The sequence below is a fragment of the Dromiciops gliroides genome, chromosome 3 (genome assembly GCF_019393635.1).
Source record: "Dromiciops gliroides isolate mDroGli1 chromosome 3, mDroGli1.pri, whole genome shotgun sequence".
Taxonomy (NCBI): domain Eukaryota; kingdom Metazoa; phylum Chordata; class Mammalia; order Microbiotheria; family Microbiotheriidae; genus Dromiciops; species Dromiciops gliroides.
The window spans coordinates 560,584,919-560,598,038 of record NC_057863.1 but is presented as its reverse complement, the minus strand read 5'-3'; positions in this window follow the sequence as shown (position 1 = coordinate 560,598,038).

Below are 13,120 nucleotides of genomic sequence, written 5' to 3'. Positions count from 1 at the left end.
ATTTTGCTCAAATTAAATGTCTGTAAAGAGTATAAAAACTGCTTGGTTTCCTAATCCCGGTGTGTCACACCTCCTGGTTGTCCCAGTGAGTGTGGTGCACCTTTCTTTCGAAAGAAATAAAATCAATGCTTTGGCCTCCTTTCTCCTCGAGTCTCTATTACAGGGGTCAGTGGATGTACTTCCCATCCCACTCAAAAGGAAGCCAGGTGGCCCAGTGAATAGAGCGATGGGACTAGAGTGAGCAAGACCTGAATTCAAATCCAGCCTCAGTTAATTACTATCTGTGTGACCCTGAACAAGTTACTTAACTGCTGTCTGCCTCAGTTTCCTCATCTGTGAAATGGGGAAACAACACCACCTACCTTCCAGTGTTGTTGGAGGATAAAATGAGATATCTGTAAAAGGGACTTTTGTGTTATATAAATGTGAGTTTATTACTAATAATGAGTTATTTTCTTATTATTGTCAGACCTTAACTGACGAATTGAGTCATTTCCTAGCCCTACATTCCTTTTCCCCACCCAAAGATTAAAGGCCCTATCATAGAGAAAGGAGGGAGAGAGTTTCAACATGCCAGTTAGTGTGAGCAGGAGGAAAGCCCCAAAAGACCCATGTGGTTCCTAGAGAGACAGCATGTGGTCTCAAGTTGACCCAAAAGAGACCCAGAAGGTGCCCCAGAAGCCCCCATGTGGCAGTTTCCAAGGGTTTTTATCCTCTTTTGATAGAGGGTGGTCATTATACACTGATCAAAACTAATTGGCTCATTATACATCAAACACATACAATTGGTTAGCATCATTCAACTCTACTGGTTGACTTGAAGACCACTTGAAGTGGTCTACATTAAAATGAACTCAGAGATGACATCAAGGAAAAGAATGCAAAAAACCCCAAAACAACCTTCACTTAAGTTGCTCAAGGAAAAGTCTATTATCCAGGTGTGGTTTAGTCCCATCAGTCCTTCACAATCTAGACAAAAGAATCCATTGCCATTCCTTTTGTTCACTTGGGTTTGTTCTAGATGAGATTTGAGGAAGTTTCTCAAGGGGAACTTTCTGGGGTTGGGGACATGGGGGTGGAGAAAGGACTGATCCCTGGGTTACCCAAGAAATTGATTATTAATAGTTATTTTCTCACAGAACTGAACTTTAAGGGAGATATTTAAGGTAAAATGACATTTAGACATCACAATGGAGACTATATGCTACAGTTAATAACAGAAACAACAGGAATGGATATGATTTTCAAGTATTTTTGTTTTAAAAATTGCTCTATATTATTTAGTTCCAGCATCACCTGTTTGGGGAGAGTTACTTGTTCACTGTGATTTGAAGAGTTGGACAAGACTGAAAACTACTGAACAACAACAGACTGTGGGCTCTGGGAGGGCAGGGATTCATGCCTTTCTTTGTATCCTCATTGCTTAGCACAGTAAGTGGCATTTATTAGGAGTTTCTTAAATGTCTATTGACTGTGCCTGTACCTCACAGGGTTGTGAAGAAAGCTTAAATTTAGCCCACCTGCGCACATGCGCATGTGATGTAGGAGGCAAAAAGAGGTTAATAGAAAAACCTAAGACCCAAGCTCTAATACAGATATTAGCTCTAAAAGGGAGTCAGATCCCAGTTAATGGATAACTTATGTTAGGTTCTCATACCCATAGTGATCAACATCCATAACGGACCAGAACAGGTCAGGTCAAAATAACAATAAAGGAAAAAGACAACCTATAGAAATTCTAATGAAAAATTATTCTATTTTGAAACTAGCTATGGGAATCAGAAAGAGACATGTGCAGAAAAGGCCAAATTTGTCCCCAGATTCACCTTATGACATGTAAACCCCCAAAACACACCTCCACTGAAAAAGGTACCCGCCTTGGGGTTTGACTTAGGACCCCAGGAACTCCAAATTAGGATAAGCCCTCCCTTGTAACACCCCTAGGTGGAGAATATTATAATGAGAAGGACAAACCATCCCTCCCCAAGGTGGAGATTATTATAATGAGACTGATAATCAATTTATCCACACTATAAATATAACTGTCTTTTTATTCAAGAGATACCTTTCCAATATTCTGGTTCTCTCCCTGTGATCACCCACAGTATTGCAATAAAACTTGGGAAACTGAGTCACTGAGTCTTGTAATTCTTTTGGGACGACTCATGATCAATTTGACCCCAAATTCCAGCCCACATCACACACACACACACACACACACACACACACACACACACACACACACGGTATCATTGTCTCCTCATGCTTGCTGTTTTCACAAACCTTCACCCTCTAATGATCACACCCTTTTCTTGATTTTCTCTGTGTCCTGCTACCTTATTCACTGTCCGTCAGAAGATCCTTGTATACAAGTGCCTATACCGTGTATTCTCTACTTTTGTTACTTATAAACTGAAAATGAGATTATGCTATGACTTTCAAAGATAGGCAGCATTGAGTTGGTGGAAAGATGTGTTTCTCAGTCTGGAATCAGAGGACCGTGTAATATTACATGGCAAATTACAACTCTGCTTCTTTAGTACCCATGTGAGCCCAGGCAAATTACTTCACTGTTATAGGCTTCAATTTTCTTTTTTTTTTTTGAGGGGGGGCGGGAATAAGGGTTAAGTGACTTGCCCAACGTCACACAGCTAGTAAGTGTCAAATGTCTGAGGAAGGATTTGAACTAAGGTCCTCCTGAATCCAGGGCCAGTGCTTTATCCACTGTGCCACCTAGCTGCCCCCATAGGCTTCAATTTTACCTGGAAGATTAGAGGGTTGGACTAGTTCATCTCTACAACCCTATCCAGCTTTGAATCTATGATTCTATGATCTCTACTGGAAGGAATGGAGAGTGACAAAAAGATCAAGGACAGAATCTCTGAGATGATGTTTTTATTTAGATCAGGGATTCTTAATGTGGGATCCTTAAATGTTTGTTTGAAAATGTTTTTATTCATGTCTTGTTTTTTTCATATCACCAAGGATTTTTTTTAAACCTTGCTCCCTCTACTCCTCCCAGAGAGCCATCTTCATGTAACAATATTTTTAAAGACAAAAATAAGGAAAAAAATCAGCAAATCTGATCAATGTGTTGTAGGGCATCATGGCTTTAGCTGTATGGCCAGGTCTCACAAGGAAAGATCTGACCTCTCTTTCACCCCATTACCAAAAGGGAGCTATGTGTGCATGTGCATCTTTTAGGCACACTGTTATATCATTAGCCTGTCCATGACAGTCTTGGAGACTTTATTATCAACAGTTTCCCAGGGAAGTATAGTTGGAGTGTGGGATCCAAGACATGAAGAACAGAATATCCAAATAAGGGGGAGACTTCCATGCTACACTTAAGGCACATACAGTATGACCTAGCCAAGCACAGAGAAGTCATGAAATCTTGCACTCTCTGATTCTCACTTAGATAGCCAAAGAAGGCTTTCTGCCAGGTATGCTTATATGTATAAATATCAGGGAAGATTGGGGAGGAGTGAGACCAGAATTCACATAACATCTGCTGGCCATTGTGGACACTGAACCCCCTGTAAATAAGTCTCCTTTAAATAAATTCTATCTCTTTAACCCTGGAGCTGCCCATGGCTTTCTTCAGTATGGAGTTGTTATCTAGGAGACAGCGGAGGCAGACATCTAAGCCCCTGCTCGTACCCATGATTGTTCTTTATAATTTTATAATATTTACATGTGGTCCTTTCTATTTACACTGCTGTAGTTATTGTGTATATCCTGGGTCTGTATACTTCCCTCTATATCCCTTCATGTAGATCTTTCCATGATTCTCTGTACACATTTATGATTTTAGACCACAGTAACATTCCATCACATTAATGTACCCCAATGTTGATTTTTAAACATTTTGATAAATGTATTTCAAAATACTTTATTTCCTTTGTAATCTTATATGGTTTATTTTATTCTTTTAAAAAAACAGTATTTTAAGAAACAGACCATATGTTTCACAGGACTATCAAAGGTATCCTCTTTTATAGAATAGGAAGAGGAAGGGGAGCCAGTGAAGTTGATATAGTTAGAGAAGGACACTTTGCAAGTCAACAAACATTTTGTAAGGGGCTAAAATTCTAGCTGTCTAAAATATCTAATGAGTGATCGCCAATAAATCATAAGCTTTAGCAAGAGTTAGACTTTTAAGTATTTATTAAGGAAAATAAGAATTTGGTGAAGAGAGAGAGAAAAGCCTAGATTCATCTATCTATCAAAGGGAGAGCGCATTTCTAGCTCCACTCTCCACCAGCGTCCTGATGAGAGAGAGCCAGCCTCGCCCCCTCTTCCTCCCACAAGCAAACATCACTTCCTGACGCCAAAGAAAAGCTGCACGGCCTTGCCCTCAGAGGCCTTCTCCTCATGGTGGAGCTTTCCTACAGTAAGTCGCCAGCAGGTGGCGTCGTTCTAATTGTTACAATTTATTAAATGCTTCCTATGTGTCAGGAACTGTGATAAGTGCTTCTGGGGATGAAAAGAAAGACATGAACAGTTCTTGCCCTCAAGAAGGTCACAATCTAATGGAGAGAGGGGGAAAACTTGTAAACAACTATATGCAGCAATGATATATACATGATAACTTGGAGGTAATTTCAAAGGTGTGGAAGTACCTCTGAGATTAATATGTCTATTTTCTATGAGTTACTTTACCAGGCAGATGCACTGCACACAGAGCAAGCCTGTTTGCTGAAAGGAGCCAGTCAGGAGCCTGCAGTGAGTCTTGCTCACTCCCAGACACCTTTGCTGGTATTTGCTGGTTGACCTTGCTGAGTTATTCCCCACTCCAATTGGTTCAAACCAACTTTGTGGTCAACTGTTCCTGCAAAACATCCTGCTTCTGTCCTAACTGTTCCTGGGGAAATTGTCCATTCTTTTCCCCAAACCCTCCTTGAAACTCCCCTTTGTGGCTTTCAAGCATAAATTTCCCCTGCCTATCCTGGGCTTGTGGGTTCCCTTGTATTTTGTACTGGGGTACCTTGACACTAGTGTCTGATTTTCCTCCAAATAAAAACTTTTCTACTTTCAACTCATCTTGGACTCCTATACATTGTGAGGGGATGGGCTCTGCCTGGTTGACAAAGGGAAGTCATTAAGGCAAGAAAAGCTTCTTGCAGAAAGTGAGGTTTTAGTTTAGACTTGAAGGATGCTGGGGAATTCGGAAGGCAGAAATGGGGAGGGAGAGCTTTCCTAGCAGGGCAGTCAGGAGATGGAAAATGATCAGTCAAGAGATGGATTAGCTTTTGCAAGAAGCACCAAGGGGGCTAGTATCAATAGACCAGAGTATGTGGAGAATGAGTTAAGTGTCAGAAGTCTACAAAGGTAGGAAGGCCTTTAGAAACCAAATAGATAATCAAAGTTTTGATGTTATTGTACAATACCGGTTTGTCATTAGAGGCTATTCAACAAACAATAAACATTTTGAAATCAAGTGATGCAGTAGGTGCTGGGGATACAAAGGAAAAAGTGAAGTCATCCTGACCTCAAGAAGCTTACATTCTGTTGATGGAGCAGGGATTATGGCATACCCTAGAAGGAAGTGAGTTCCTTCTCCTTAATAGAAAGTAAGAACTTTGAAGTCAGAACATTTTGTTTTGATCTCTGCATCTCCAGATTATAGCATACACTGGGTGTTTAATAAATGCTTCTTGAATTAAAAAAAAAAAAAGAAACCAAATAGAAGATTCTATATTCGACCCTGGAGGCAATGGAGACACCTTGGAGTTTACTGAACAAGGGGTGTGACACTGTCAGATTTGCACAATAGCTACAGGAGAGAGAAGAGATATAAGGTGATAGCTAGCTGGGCTAGATGGATCAAGTCAGGTGTTTTGGGTTTTTTTTGGGACGATAGGGAAGATATGGGCATGTTTATAAGTAACAAGGAAGCAGCCTGCTAGATAGGGAGAGACTGAAGATTAGTGAGAGTGGGAATAAAAGGGGAGTAATCTGCTTTAGAAGAGGGGTTGGAATGGGATCATTTGTTCATGCAGAGGAGTTTGCCTTGGCAAATAGAAGGGCCACCTATTCACATGAGATGGGGTGAAGGAGGAGATAGTGTGGGAAGGTACCCCAGTGATATGAGAAGAAAAGGGAATTCTCAGCAAATGGCCAGTCAACTGTTAATGCCACTTAACATTAATTGAACTTGTTGAACTGAGCTAGGAGACCTGTGATAGTGTATGGTTAAAGAAGTCCAGAAATAGTTTCCAGAAGGATATGCACTCTCTACTTCCATGGAAGAGAAAGCAAGCATTGTCATCCAGTTCGGTTTCCAGCCTCTTCCACAAAGGACATTCTTTGTCATTAAGAAGCCTGTATCATTTGCATCTTGTTGACTTCAAGCTCTCTGACATCATAAGTCTATTTAAAGTCTTTTTAGAGTCCCAAAGCGGGAGAAACAGATCTGGAAGGGAGAGATGGATCCTTGGACACAACAATGGCTGGCTGATGGCTTCTGATCTAAATATAATTGTACAATTGAAACATCACCCTGATCAGAAAGAAGTTGGCAGGGGCAGCTAGGTGGTGCAGTGGATAGAGCACTGGCCCTGGAGTCAGGAGGACCTGAATTCAAATCTGGCCTCGGAAACTTAACACTTACTAGCTGTGTGACCTTGGGCAAGTCATTTAACCCCAATTGCCTCACCAAAAAAAAAAAAAAAGAAAGAAGATGGCAGTGCAGACAGGACCTGGGACACTGCTGGCATGGATGGGGACATCATTACTCAAAGAGCTGAAAGAAATCAAATGATACTTCACCATTAGTTGCATGTTGCCAAAATAATTATGTGCTGTTTTCTTCATGGCAACCATTACTTTTCACTGTTTTCTTAACTTGGGAAATATTTTCATAAAAACTGATTATTCTTTTACACATCTTTAAATATCTTGATACACTTGTCTCCTATTCAAATACAGAGTAAAACTTGTCAACCTCCACTAAACATGTTTTATTAGAATCTTCTTGGTAAAATATGAGAATCAAAAGATGGGAGAAAAATTTTTATATCCCCCCCACACACACATAGACCTCATTTTGGTATAATTTCTGATAGTGTCCCAAATGCTTTCTAGCCTCAAGCATCAATCAGATAATAAATTACATCTCAAATTTTTTGGAGAGGGAGCAGGGATCATGTAGTGGTAGGGGCACAGTTCAATTCTAGGAAATTGGTCTAGAATTTTTTATACAGGATTAAACAAACAGGTAGATCATGAGAATGCCATGTACATAGTAGGAAGTATTTGAGTTAAACTATCTCTTGATATTTCTATGGATATGATGAAGGACTGGAAGCTGGGTGATGTGGTTTTGAACTTGGTTGAGCATCTATATCATTCATGAATGAATCAGCGCCAAAATGGAGGGAAATCCCTGATATTAAAAGGGTTCTTGCCTACCAACACTTTGTTTGTTTTATGTGGGGCAATGAGAGTTAAGTGACTTGCTCAGGGTTCACACAGCTAGTGTCAAGTGTCTGAGGCCGAATTTGAACTTAGGTCCTCCTGAATGCAGGGCCAGTGCTTTATCCACTGCGCCACCTAGCTGCCCCCTACCAACACTTTTATCACTGACTTGGATAAAGATATAAAAAGCATGTTCATCATACTGACAGTAGACAGAAAGCTAAAAAACAATAATAGTAATGTGCTAGATGACAGAACCTAGAATCAAAAGGATCTTGATGGGAAGCAAAGATAGCCTGAAAATCACTTTACTGTGATGAATCTGTGAGCTCAGTAATGTGTTCATGTGTCCTAGACAGCAGCTCATCCATCCTTTCTCTCATCCCTGTACAGGCCTTACCATAAATTGCTCAGAACGTGCTGGGGGTCTTCCCCACTAGACAACTGTGCAGCTCAAGGGCTGTCCACATGTTACCCTTGATTCTGACTCTGTAATGAATCCTCCTTTTGTGTTCAGGGGTGTTGTGGATTATATCTTTATGTCCTAATCACATTCAAGTCAATGTTGTTAACAGGCTGTAGCCTGCTTTTGCCTTCTGTCCAAACCTCTACTGTCATTTTTGGTCACCTGAAGTTTTGATCCTTTTTTTTTTTCTTTGTGAGGCAATTGGGATTAAGTGACTTGCCCAGGGTCACACAGAATTTTGATCCTTTTGATCAAGGCATTTAATGATTTGAAGCCCATGTAGCTTCATTAGAAGATCAGTGTTAAAAATTCAGACTCTTGTAGCAGTGAGTAGCTTGGAATCCTTGAGAGCAGTGCACAATACTGTTAATATAATCCAACCCAATCTCTTTAATTCTGGGCCCAGCTCATTGTCTGTTTTCACCTGCCAACACATACCCATGTGCCTCCTTAATAAATGCTTGTTGATTGAATGACCTATTGCTATTATATTCCATCATTTTCATTTCAGCCTAGAGAAGGCTGATGTTTCTGTTTACAGATTGCAATCACAGAATGTTACAGGGTATTTAATATCTTGTATCAAACAGGATATTAAAGCAATATTTAAAGGATATTTAAAGCAATTGACAATTGCTTTGACGATATAGCATATATTCTGGGTCCAGTCCCTTGGTAGTTTAAGTTTGATATTGGAAGGAAATGACACACTCAGAGGTCATTCAGTGGTGAATAATCTAATCAACAAGTATTTTATTAAGTAGCTACTATGGGCCTGGCCCTGGCCTGCCCTGCTGAGGGGGGACCACAAAAGTGAAATTGTCCTCACTCTCAATCAGAGGACATTCCTTCAGGAACTTACATTCTGTGTTATGTAAATGCAAAGTCCTACACTTAGGTTAAGAGACAAGCAACCTCACATGTATAGAGTGGCTTGAAAGAAGCCTCAGCCCTTTATAGAACAGACCTGAGGGTTTTAGTTGACTTTACACTCAACATTTGCCAATGTAAATCAACAGTTATAGAACTGATGACAAACATGACATTGATTTAGGCTGCATTAATAAAAATACAATGGAGATAAGATGCCTACTGTGCTCTGAACTGGACTATAGTTAGCTAGGGAGAGGTCACTCTGGTAGTGACCATGGTTGGTTCTGAGCACCCTATTTTAATTAAGAAGGATGTTGAAATCTTTGAGTAGGTTCAGAGAAGAGGTGAAGGTACCAGAGATGTTTCTCCTGGAAAAGTCTTTGGAGGTAATGGTATGATAGCTGTTTTCAAGCATTCAGAGGGGTGTCACGTGCAAGATAAGCTATATTTGTTCCGCCTGGCCCCCCAAAAACAATACTAGGACCTATGAATTGAGGTTAGAAGGAAGCAGATTTTCACTCACTATAAGGGAAGATTTCTTGGTTGGATTTTTTTTTTTTTGTGGGGCAATAAGGGTTAAGTGACTTGCCCAGGGTCACATAGCTAGTAAGTGTTAAGTGTCTGAGGCTGGTTTTGAACTCAGGTCCTCCTAAATCCAGGGCCAGTGCTTTATCCACTGTGCCACCTAGCTTCCCCTCATAAAGGAAGATTTCTTAACAGTCAGACTTGTCAAGACTAGTAAGGAAGCCTTTATTAAGAGCTTAAATATAATGGGCTTCCTTAAAGTTTGGTGAGTTCTCTGTTACTTGGGGTTTTTAGGAGAGCAGATGTCTGCTTATATTAGGGATACTGCTCTGAAATAGGGCTTGACTGAGCTTAGAGTTCCTTTCCAACTTGACAATTCTATGGGTAGACTCTATGGTTCTTTCTACTATAGTATTTTGCTGCTCTGAGGTCCCTTCTAACTCTTAAGATCTGATCACCTGCACAAGAAGATTGTTTTCATTGTTAACTTTTGGTTTTTGGACTAGACATGTGATTTTACCAGTAGAGGGAGTTCTGATGACGAAGCTCCCTCTATGAGTAAAGATGAGCAAATATGGTTTAACTGACATATTCTGAGTTTTTTGGGGACGCTTCAAGGTTACAAACAGCCAATCTGTGTTGGAAGTGGGATTCTATAGTCAGGTCTGCTGGCTAAATTTGGTCATTCCCCAAACTGAACACTGAATGTAACAAAGTTGGAAAGAGGAGAGCAAAGGAGAGATAGGTGGAGAAAGAAAATTATTAGAGAAAAGAGTGAAAAAAATATTTAAATACAATGACAGCACTGTCTTTCAGTTTTTTCATAGCTCTGATACATAAAAGATGCTGAATCAATGTTTTTGAATGGACAAAGAAATTTAATAGAAAGAACAACTAATTCATATCATTTTCAATATTATATATTTGTGTACCTTTAGACCTGGGAGCACTATAATGTTAGAGCCACTAGGCAGCACAATGGATAGACCACCTGACCTGGAATCAGTAAGACCTGAGTTCAAATTTGGCCTCAGACACTTACTAGCTGTGTGACCCTGGACAAGTCACTTAACCCTTTTTGTCTAAATTTCCCTATCTGTAAAATGAGCTGGAGAAGGAAATGGCAAACCACTCCAGTACTTATGACAAGAAAACACAAATGGGGTCATGAAAAGTCAGGCACAACTGAAGAACAACCACCACTATTGTAAAATCTAGGCTAAGAAGAGAATGACAAGAAGACCAAGCCCTGGGTTATTATAGTGTACGGCTTTGCTGCCTCCCTCTTTTGGCTTGCTCAGTTTTCACTATAAGGATATGGTGACTGGCTTAGAGTTTCCTCAGACTGCCAGCTACAGTGTCCAACTTTTCGAAGAAGTCATAAGCAATGAAAAATCATGCATTCTTTTGCAAAGTAGGATCATGTGGAATAGAGTAGAATGTGTTCTTACTAAGCCTTCTCAGTTTTCTGTGTATTTCTGGATAAGTATTTTTTACTATTAAGTCAAAATTTTAATTTATGTCCATGAAATTATATCCACAACAGCATCAATAACTCCTTTAATGTGTACAAATGAAATTGGATTGAAATATGAAAAGTATCCATTTCAATTTACTTTTTCTATCTGGGCTAGCCCTAAACTTTCTTCTTTGGAAATATATATGAACTAGGAGTCATATGGGGAACATGGACAAAGTGGCAGGTCAAACGTTATGCAGAAGATAACATTTAAAGAGTGATGTATTCTTTGGGGGGGGGGGGTCCAGCTTATTACCATAGTGATGCAGATATTAAAGCCCTCGTTATCTAAAGTAGCAAACGGAACCATATTAAGTCCTCCTCCTCCCTCCCGTGCTACATCTACACCTATACCTACATACACACACACACCCAGTACTGCCTTATATCATCTAGTGTCTCAAATGGCTAGGCTTCCTACCTCACATTTAAATGATCATAGGAAGAAAATACCTATTTGTACAAAAAATATTTATAGCAGCTCTTTTTGTGGTGGCTAAGAATTAGAAATCAAAGCGTTGGGGCAGCTAGGTAGTGCAGTGGATAGAGCACCGGCCCTGGAGTCAGGAGTATCTGAGTTCAAATTCGGCCTCAGACACTTGATACTTACTAGCTGTGTGACCCTGGGCATGTCACTTAACCCCAATTGCCTCACCAAAAAAAAAAAAAAGAAAGAAATCAAAGCGTTACCCATCAATTGGGGAATGGCTCAACAAGCTGTGGTAAATGATGGTAATGGAATATTATTGTGCTATAAGAAATGATAAGCAGGATGATTTCAGAAAGGCCTGGAAAGACTAACATGAACTGATGCAAAGTAAAGTGAGCAGAACCAAGAGAACATTGTGCACAGACAGCAATAGTTTGATGAATAACTGTGAATGACTTAACTATTCTCAGCAATACAACAATCCAAGGCAATCCCAAAAGACTAATGATGAAGCATACTATCCACCTCCAAAGAACTGATATTGCTTAAATATAGACTGAAGCAGGCGATTTTCACTTTCATTTTTTTCTTTTATTTGACTTATTATATAAAATGACTAATATGGAAATATTATTATGTGAAAATAATTGCACATGTATAACCCATATCTAAATGCTTGTCAACTGAGGGAGGGAGGGAGGAAAGAAGGGATAAAATTAGGAACTCAAAATTAAAAAAAAAAAGTTTATTATTAAAAAAAAAATGATCACAGATTTAGAGTAGGAAGGGACCACAAACCTTTAGTCCCCCTAAATCCTGTAATTTTACAGGTAAGGAAACTGAGAAGCAGAGAGGGTAAATGATTTGCCCGGGCTCACAGAGAAAGATCTGAGATTTGAACTTAGGCCAACTCTGAGCCTAGAACTAGGGATCTTTTCTGCAATGCCAGGCTTCTTAGTTCTAGCATTCATACCTTGTACATGATTCCTCATGAGTTTATGATCCTGGCAGCATTTTCCTTGTGATAGAAACCACATCTTAGGGATATGTCACAATAGATTTGACAGATAAAATACAGAAAAGAGCCTCTAGCCGTGCTCTTGAATTTTTCTAACTCTACAGGGTGAAGTTTCAGGGAACAACAGCATGAGTGGGGGGCTTCGCTGACCTACTTTTCAATGGACCATCTCTAACAGATCATAAAAGTTTTCCCCTATGAGTTTTCCTTCTTCTCCCCTGGCCTCTGTCTATCAATGTTTCTTAAGTATTTTTCCTTCTCACAACTGAGATAGCTGAAGAACAAGAGCCACATATATAGGAGGAGAATGGGTTTGAATCAGGGCCCCAACTTTTATTGTTTGGCGACTATGGCCTTGTTACTTAACTTTCAGGACTCTGTTTCTTCATACGTAAAATAATGATACTTTTATTATCTGACAGGGTTGTTGTGGGAAAAGTGCTTTGTATCCCTTAATGTGCTATATGTTATTATACCCTAAATAGTAAGGGTGGAATTTAGGCTTTTTTTAGTTTTAGGTTTGTTTTTTTTTAAATGGCATTGAGTTCTAACATTTATTAGTTTAAAAACCTTATTCATTTAAAAAAACTGACTGGTTAAATTTGTATTGGTTTGCAATAGCTATCTATTGCAGAAATAATGGAAAAGTCTGTAGTTTGCAAATATTTATTAATATTCTCCTCCAAACAGGCATATTAATATATTGTTGGCAGAGCTATGAAGTAACTGGTACAGCCATTCTGGCAAGCAATTTGAAACTATTCCCCAAAAGTCATTAACCTGTGTATACTGTGTAATTTAAGATTCTAAATGTGGATTCTAATGTGTTCCCCCAGTTTGGCGGAAACTGACTAAAAATCACTGATA